Consider the following 9103-nt stretch of genomic DNA (forward strand, 5'->3'; position numbering starts at 1 on the left):
ACAAATTCCTCTGTGGATTTAGTAATTGTCTCAAAAGAACAGTGACCCACTGATATCCACTGCTTGTAGGTTAAATTTTCAATTATCTCTTCCTCAAGGCTTGTTAGCAAGGCTTCATTGTAATCAATTATGCTGGGGCAGAAATCACACTCACCTAGAAAACAATTCTGTTGTGGTACCGTACACATTATTTTCAAAAGACAATCTTGGTATGTTTTTAATGGATTTTCATGTCCTGGGAGAGTTATTTTATTTAAATGATCTCCAGCTATCATTAGTTTAACATTTTGATGAGTGGTACAAACACATACAATGCGTATACCACTGGCTGGTGCTATTATGCAACTCTTTGGTCTTCTACAAATTTTGAAAACCGAATCTTAAGTATCGGGTATTTACATTCAAAAATTCTGAATATTTCAGATTTCCCAGGATCAATCTTTTTTGAATGTGGATATGTTTACCATCTGTGTCCCTCACAGAAACATAGTCTTTCTTGCCAGGCATTTGCCTGTTAACTTCATCACTGCAGTAATAATCTTTAACTAATGAGGCTGTTTCTTCTGGTAAAGTTTTTCCTGGGCTGGGGTCAGGTGAGGACAAAATTCCCTTCTCTTTAACAGTTTTTTTTTCTTTCCTTGCTATGTAATTACTAGGGAGTGGACGTTGATCTAGAAAATATGGCTATATGACCTATAGAATGTCCTAAAAAAATGGGAAAAATGACGTAAAAAATGCAAGAAATGACCATCAAATATGTTAGTTTCAGGTTAAAACTTGATATAAAAAGGAAATTAAACAAAATGCAATCTTGCTTTAGAAATGGCACCAAATGATACCACATGAACATTCAATTGAAATTGCAACGAGGATTTCCAATGCAAACAACCAAATAATTTTAAAACAATTTAATGAAAAAGTCGTATACACTGAATGTATTTTGGGGTCTAAGGGGTAACCTTCCACATAGTACACCCAATTGTCAACCTAGTACACCCAATTGTCAACCTCACTTCCACATAGTACACCCTGGACTGCATTTTACAGACGAACGAGGCTCTGCTTACTGCTCGTGTGGCTAGTATAAATCTGTGTTTTGTCCTTATGTGTGCTGAGGGCCTCTTAACAGCCTCAGCTTTTAACCAGTCAGAATATTTTAATATTTTTGCTACGACACGACAGTACAGTTGTTTTTTTTTAGTTCTGGTAAGCGGCTGAACCTCGTACAAAATGACTGGTGTAAAATAGCCTAAGTGCTGACACACCCAAAATTTTAAATTCAAATTTCAAACAAGATTCTTTGTTGTCAGCCAGAAGATTCCCGTACATAGAGCAACTTCTCTCGACGTCTACATATGTTAGGGGGCCGTATTTCAGGCAAGCAAGGTCTCCTGGTGACAATTCTTCTTCCAAAATGTCCATGATGAAATTTTCACCTTCGAGAATCTCTACTACCTGGCACATAGTTTGTTATCTCAAGTTCTTTCCCAGCACATATTCCAGTTTTGTCAGTACAGCTTGTCGGATGTCCCCAGCACTTCCTTTAACCCCTTTACCGTCGTAAAGCCCCAATTTTAATGTGTTTTACACGGATGGGTCCAAGACAGTCGAATCAGTTGGTTGCGCCTTCGTCCTAAACTCTCAAAGTTCCAGTTACTCGCTACATCCTGCCTGTTCCATCTATACGCCAGAGTTGTACGCCATTCTAAAGGCACTGGACTTTGTAGACGTCAATGGTCTGAAGAAAGTCCTTGTGTGCTGTAATTCGACCAGCGTTTTCCGGACTCTGGATTCGCCGTATTCCCGGCATCCGGTAGCGCAACGCATATTCAGACGACTTGTGTCCTTATCTGCCAGTGCGGATGTACACTTCTGTTGGGTCCCTAGCCACGTGGGCATCCAGGGGAACGAAGCAGCAGATGCTGCCGCCAAGTCTGCTGATGCAGATGGCGACGTTCTCGTCCACCTTTTGTCCCCTCCATGTAGGACTGCATTGACGGGGCGAGGGGGCTTAGTAGGGAGGCCAATTTCATTTCATCATTTCACCCATTCTTCATATCCATATCTCACGCTTTTCACAATTTTATCACGTCATTCATCTCCATATCTTTGACCTCCCTCTAAGATACTAAGGTAGGGAGGTCATTTCCATCCCATCATTTCACTCATTCTTCACATCCAGATCTCACGTTTTCACCATTCCATCACGTCATTCATCTCCACATCTTTGACCTCCCTATAACTAAGGGTACTGCCAGAGGAGACAACCTCGATAAAAAAAACCCTATCCCAAGGTGTGAGTTGCACGTGCCGATGGGACAGTGTTGGCTGCAGGGGTAGGTGCAGTCGCGAACGTGGCCTCGGGGATTTCGGTTTGGTCCTCGAGTAGCCTCCATTTTTGGGGGTAGGCCTTCCTCGGCATAGAGGGCATGTCGAGGCGACAATTTATGGACCCTCCACCATAAAATAATTTTGTATATGGGTACAAAAAACAACTCAAACGGGGGGAAACCCCCAGCACGAGCGCGGCCTTCGAGCCCGCTCCAAGTAGTGGAAAAGACAAGTAACGTGCCACGTTACCTTGTTGTCAGTATTGTTGAGAAGACCGATAGTAACGATGTTTCTGCAACAACAAAGAAACACGGACTGCTACATTGAAGGACTTGTCACCATTCCTTATCAAGAAACAGCTAGACTACGCCGCTGGTTCAGATGTTCCAGAAATAAAGAAGCTGAGAAACGGGAGTCTACTTATCCAAACCAGCACAGATCGCCAGACCAACAACCTTTTAAAGTTAAGATCTTTGGGCCACTTCACTGTTAACGTTGAACCCCATCGTCAACTTAACAGTAGTAAAGGTGTGATTCGCCACTGGGATCTGCTAAATGCTGAGGAGGAAGAGATCCTTGAAGCACTCTCAGACCAACATGTCACCGCAGTGCAGCGAATCAAGACGCAAAAATCCGGAGAACTTGTGCCAACTGCTTCGATTATACTAACATTCCAAACGACCACTCTCCCAGATATTGTACGGGCTGGATTTTTGAGACTAAAAGACCGGCCATACATCCCTAACCCGATGCGATGTTTCAAATGCCAGCACTTTGGGCACACTCAGCCTTCCTGCAAGGCCACTACCGCCCTTTGTGGTAAGTGTAGTCTGCCTGATCATGGAACCGAACCTTGTTCCTCTGCTCCCAAATGCATTAACTGCCAAGGCGAGCACCCAGTCTGGCATCGTGACTGTCCCTCTTTCCAACAAGAGAAGAAAATCAGAGAGTTGGTCGTTATACAGAAAATCTCCACTGGTGAAGCAAAACAACGTCTCCGCGAAAGTATACGCACCACTTTACCTGTGCCATTCGCTACAGTTGCTGCAGCTGCTCTTACCCGCCGCAGTGTGGGTGTACAAACCAGCGACGTGTCCACTCAAACTACAACTCCCAAACAGGTTTCACCTTCTCATCCGAGAAATCCGTGTGTGTCCACTTTTGTCGTCATCGTACATGTCATTTCGATCCTGACCTGTACATGGGGAAATCTCCCCTGTGCTTCGTGAATGAGGTTCGCTTCCTGGGCCTCATTTTCGATAAGAAATTAACATGGCTACGTCACCTTCGCCAGTTAAAGTTATCTTGTCTTCGAGTTCTCAACCTTCTACGTGTTTTTTCTCACACTTCTTGGGGTGCTGATAGGACGGTACTTCTTCGCCTGTACCGTGCACTTAGCAGGTCGAAGCTTGATTATGGATGTGTTGTTAATTCTTCTGCCCGCCCATCTAGACTTCGCATCCTAGACACCGTCCACAATGCTGGTATACGTGTGTGCTCTGGTGCCTTTCGTACCAGTCCAGTCGCCAGTTTGTACGTAGAGACATCTGAGCCGTCGCTGTCTCTGCGCAGACAGCGGCTTTTAGTGAACTACTTCCTCCATCTTCGCTCGATGCCTTCACATCCTTCATTTGACACCATCTCCGACGAGAGTAGGCTGGCAAAGTTCCGGCTCCACCCTAGTGTCACTAGACCATTTGGTGTTCGTGCAGACGAGATCCTGTCAGCACTTGGTGTCGACAGTGATCTTCCTGGCGACTCTCCACTCATTCCGCCTCTCCCGACCTGGGAATTTCCTGCACCCTCAATCGATTTCGCTCTGACTGCCCTTCCAAAGTCAGAAACACCAATGGTTGTATACCAGCAACGGTTTTTAGAACTTCGTGCGAAGCACCCCAATTTTAATGTGTTTTACACGGATGGGTCCAAGACAGTGGAATCAGTTGGTTGCGCCTTCGTCCTAGACTCTCAAAGTTCCAGTTACTCGCTACATCCTGCCTGATCCATCTACACGCTAGAGTTGTACGCCATTCTAAAGGCACTGGACTTTGCAGACGTGAATGGGCTGAAGAAAGTCCTTGTGTGCTGCGATTCGACCAGCGTGTTGCAGTCTCTGGATCCGGTAGTGCAACGCTTATTTAGACGACTTGTGTCCTTATCTGCCAGCGTGGATGTACACTTCTGTTGGGTCCCTAGCCACGTTGGCATCTTGGGGAACGAAGCAGCAGATGCTGCCGCCAAGTCTGCTGATGCAGATGGCGACGTTCTCGTCCACCTATTGCCAGCTAGCGACCTGCGGAATGTGTTTCGTTGTTGCCTTCTTGACACTTGGCAGGCCGAGTGGGATGCGGAAACGGGGAACAAGCTTCACGCTGTTAAGCCCACCATAGGTGCTTGGCGTTCCTCGTCCCGTCCCTCTCGGCGAGAAGAAGTTATTCTTACCCGCATGCATCTAGGACACAGCCGTCTTACGCATGGTCACCTGCTCCAAGGCTGGACCCTCCGTTGTGTCGTGTTTGCAATGTTTTATTAAGCATTCGACACATTCTCGTTGAATGTGTCGATCTTGGTTACCTCCGGCAGACTTTTAACCTTTCTGGCTGTTTGTCATCCCTGTTGGGTGATGACAGCAGTATTTTATCCCATGTTTTTAGGCTTTTGCGAAGAGCTGGACTCTTCCACCGTCTGTAAGGAGGTTTTTTTAGTGTGTTTCTTCTGACTTTTTAATGTGTCGTGTTTGTCTTGTGCAGGTCTCTTTACAACCTTGCACTTTTAGTTTTTCTTAAGGGGCAATCTACACCCCTTTTTTAAATTTTAAGTCAGAAGTTTAGATAAGGGGACATTTCCCCGTATACATAGAAGGGTGCGATATGGCCTTACGTGCCGACGCACCCAGAAATTTTAATTCATTCATTCATTAATTCATTCATTCGTCCACCTTTTGCCAGCTAGCGACCTGGAGAATGTGTTCCGTGGTTGCCTTCTTGACACATGGCAAGGCGAGTGGGATACGGAAACGGGGAACAAGCTTCATGCTGTTAAGCCCACCATAGGTGCTTGGCGTTCCTCGTCCCGCCGCTCTCGGCGAGAAGAAGTTATTCTTACCAGCATGCGTCTACGACACAGCCGTCTTACACATAGTCACTTGCTACAAGGGCTGGACCCTCCTTTGTGTCATGTTTGTAATGTTATTTTAAACATTCGACACATTCTCGTTGAATGTGTCGATCTTGGTTACCTCCGGCAGATTTTTAACCTTTCCAGCTGTTTGTCATGCCTGTTGGGTGATGACAGCAGTATTTTATCAAATGTTTTTAGTTTTCTGCGAAGAGCTGGACTCTTCCACCGTCCGTAAGGAGTTTTTTAGTTTGTTTCTTCTGACTGACTTTTTAATTTGTTGTGTTTGTCTCGTGCAGGTCTTTTTACAACCTGCACTTTTACTTTTTCCCGAGGGCTATTTACTTCCTTTTTTAGTTTTCAGTCAGGATTTTAGATAAGGGGTTATTTCCCCCTGTACATAGAAGGGTGCAAAATGGCCTTAAGTGCCGACGCACCCATAAATTTTAAATCAATCCAATCAATCACTGAATACTGATGCAGCATGTATGCCGAAGTATTTTCTTCAGCACTTGCTTCAGGTTTGAATACTCACTTCTGAATTTCCAATACAACAGCAGATCCTAGATCAGCAATGTACTGTTTAATTTCCGATTTTGAGTTAGGTTGATCCTCTGAATGAGAGTTTGCAATAATTTAATAAAAAAAAGTCTACAATAATGATGAATTAGAAACAAATTTTCAATAAATCTTACAAAAATAGAATATAAAACTTGTTAGAAGGTAAACTCTAGTATAATCTGTACCGGTTTAAATATCGGATTTTTGCCGATTCCGATACCGATGCCGATATGTCAATTTCGACCGATTTTCATACATCTGTAATCGGCTTCCGCACATCCCTACTTTCTGCCGACTCTGTAATTGAACAATGCCAGCACAAAGGCACATCAAAGACATTCATCAAAACCTCATTGGAGGGCAGCACCAGTCAGTCATAACAGCTCAGCAGGCATACACAATTGTGAGGGTGGGAAGAGAAAGTCATTGTTTTACAGTTTTGAAGAAAATATTGGAAGGAGAAATGAGCTTCACAATTGTGAATGTATCCGCTGAAAGGGTTAAATAATATACAAGTTCTTCCTCCTGTTGCTCTGAAAACACCATTCTACTCTTCACATAACCCACTCTTAATGTTATATTATCGTTTGCACCTATACTTACATCATTCTTGTCCTTCAGCATCTTCTTCACGTATCTAGCCAATGTTTTAAACGGTATCCCGAAGTTATGAACCACGTTTCCGCCGTGAGAAGAACCGTCAGGAACGACGCCTTCTAGTTTTTCGAAGTCATAACACCGAGCCATACAACTCTCCATTCACTGAATGGGAGTTCGATCAGGCGCTTCGAGATTCTAAGAATACATCTCCTGGAGTGGACAAGATCCACTATGAGATGCTTCGTCATTTGCCCATTGGTGCAAGAAATTTCCTTCTGGCGGTATTCAACAGGCTTTGGTTGGAGGACTCTTTCCCCACTTCCTGGAAAGAAGCTATTATTGTTCCCATCCTGAAACCAGGTAAACAACGCACCACAGCCTCGAGTTACAGGCCTATCGCCTTAACTAGCTGTGTGTGCAAGTTGATGGAACGCATGATCAACAAGCGTCTCACCTGGTTTTTGGAGGAAAACTCATTGATAAGCAATTTTCAAATTGGTTTTCGCTCCAACCGTTCCACACTGGACCATCTGGTTCAGCTGGAAACACATATTCAGGATGCATTCCTCAACAAGAAACATTTAGTTGCAGTTTTCTTGGACCTCCAAAAGGCATATGACACAACGTGGCGCTTTGGCATTCTAAAGCAGCTCCATTCTTGGGGCGTCCGTGACCATATGGCGTACTTCATTGAAAACTTTTTATCAGGTCGCTTTTTCTTCGTACGTGTTGGGAACTCCTTTTCGGATCTTCACGAACAAGAGAACGGTGTCCCACAAGGCAGTGTATTAAGTGTGACTCTGTTGGCCATAGCAGTGAACAGTGTTATGGCAAGCATTGTTGCCCCTGTACATGGTCTCCTCTATGTAGACGACCTCATGATCTTTTGTCGCTCACGGAATCTCGCGTCAGCTTCTCGTCAACTCCAACTGACGATAAACCGTTTGGTTGAGTGGTCCTCCCAAACAGGTTTCACCTTCTCATCCGAGAAATCCGTGTGTGTCCACTTTTGTCGTCAGCGTACATGTCATTTCGATCCTGACCTGTACATGGGGAAATCTCCCCTGTGCCTCGTGAATGAGGTCTCCTCCTGGGCCTCATTTTCGATAAGAAATTAACATGGCTACCTCACCTTCGCCAGTTAAAGTTCTCTTGTCTTCGAGTTCTCAACCTTTTACGTGTTTTATCTCACACTTCCTGGAAGTGCTGATAGGACGGTACTGCTTCGCCTGTACCGTGCACTTATCAGGTCGAAGCTTGATTATGGATGTGTTGTTAATTCTTCTGCCCGCCCATCTAGACTTCGCATCCTAGACACCGTCCACCATTCTGGTATACGTGTGTGCTCTGGTGCCTTTCGGACCAGTCCAGTCGCCAGTTTGTACGTAGACATCTGAGCCGTCGCTGTCTCGGCGAAGACAGCGGCTTTTAGTGAACTACTTCCTCCATCTTCGCTCGATGCCTTCACATCCTTCATTTGACACCATCTCCGACGAGAGTAGGCTGGCAAGGTACCGGCTCCACCCTAGTGTCACTAGACCATTTGGTGTTCGTGCAGACGAGATCCTGTCAGCACTTGGTGTTGACAGTGATCTTCCTGGCGTCTCTCCACTCATTCCGCCTCTCCCGACCTGGGAGTTTCCTGCACCTTCTATCGATTTCGCTCTGACTGCCCTTCCAAAGGCAGAAACACCAATGGTTGTATACCAGCAACGGTTTTTAGAACTTCGTGCGAAGCACCCCAATTTTAATGTGTTTTACACGGATGGGTCAAAGACAGTGGAATCTGTTGGTTGCGCTGTCGTCCTAGACTCTAAAAGTTCCAGTTACTCGCTAAATCCTGCCTGTTCCATCTACACGGCAGAGTTGTACGCCATTCTAAAGGCACCGGACTTTGCAGATGTGAATGGGCTGAAGAAAGTCCTTGTGTGCTGAGATTCGACCAGCGTGTTGCAGTCTCTGGATTCGCCGTATTCCCGGCATCCGGTAGTGCAATGCATATTTAGACGGGTTGTGTCCTTATCTGCCAGCGCGGATGTACACTTCTGTTGGGTCCCTAGCCACGTTGGCATCCTGGGGAACGAAGCAGCAGATGCTGCCGCCAAGTCTGCTGATGCAGATGGCGACGTTCTCGTCCACCTATTGCCAGCTAGCGACCTGCGGAATGTGTTTCGTTGTTGCCTTCTTGAAACTTGGCAGGCCGAGTGGGATGCGGAAAGGGGAACAATCTTCACGGTGTTAAGCCCAGCATAGGTGCTTGGCGTTCCTCGTCCCGTCCCTCTCGGCGAGGACACGTTATTCTTACCCGTTTGCGTATAGGACACAGCCGTCTCACGCATGGTCACCTACTTCAAGGGCTGGACCCTCCGGAATGAAAGGAGAATTCAGTGATAATAGAACGAACTAAGTGATTACGAGACATTTCCTTCTGTAATATGTGTAAATGTCGTTTATAAAAACAATTGCAAGAATTTTACGTGTATTGTGGACAAAG

The sequence above is a fragment of the Lepisma saccharinum genome, chromosome 12, assembly GCF_977018435.1.
Source record: "Lepisma saccharinum chromosome 12, izLepSacc3.1, whole genome shotgun sequence".
In the NCBI taxonomy this organism is placed as follows: Eukaryota; Metazoa; Arthropoda; class Insecta; order Zygentoma; family Lepismatidae; genus Lepisma; species Lepisma saccharinum.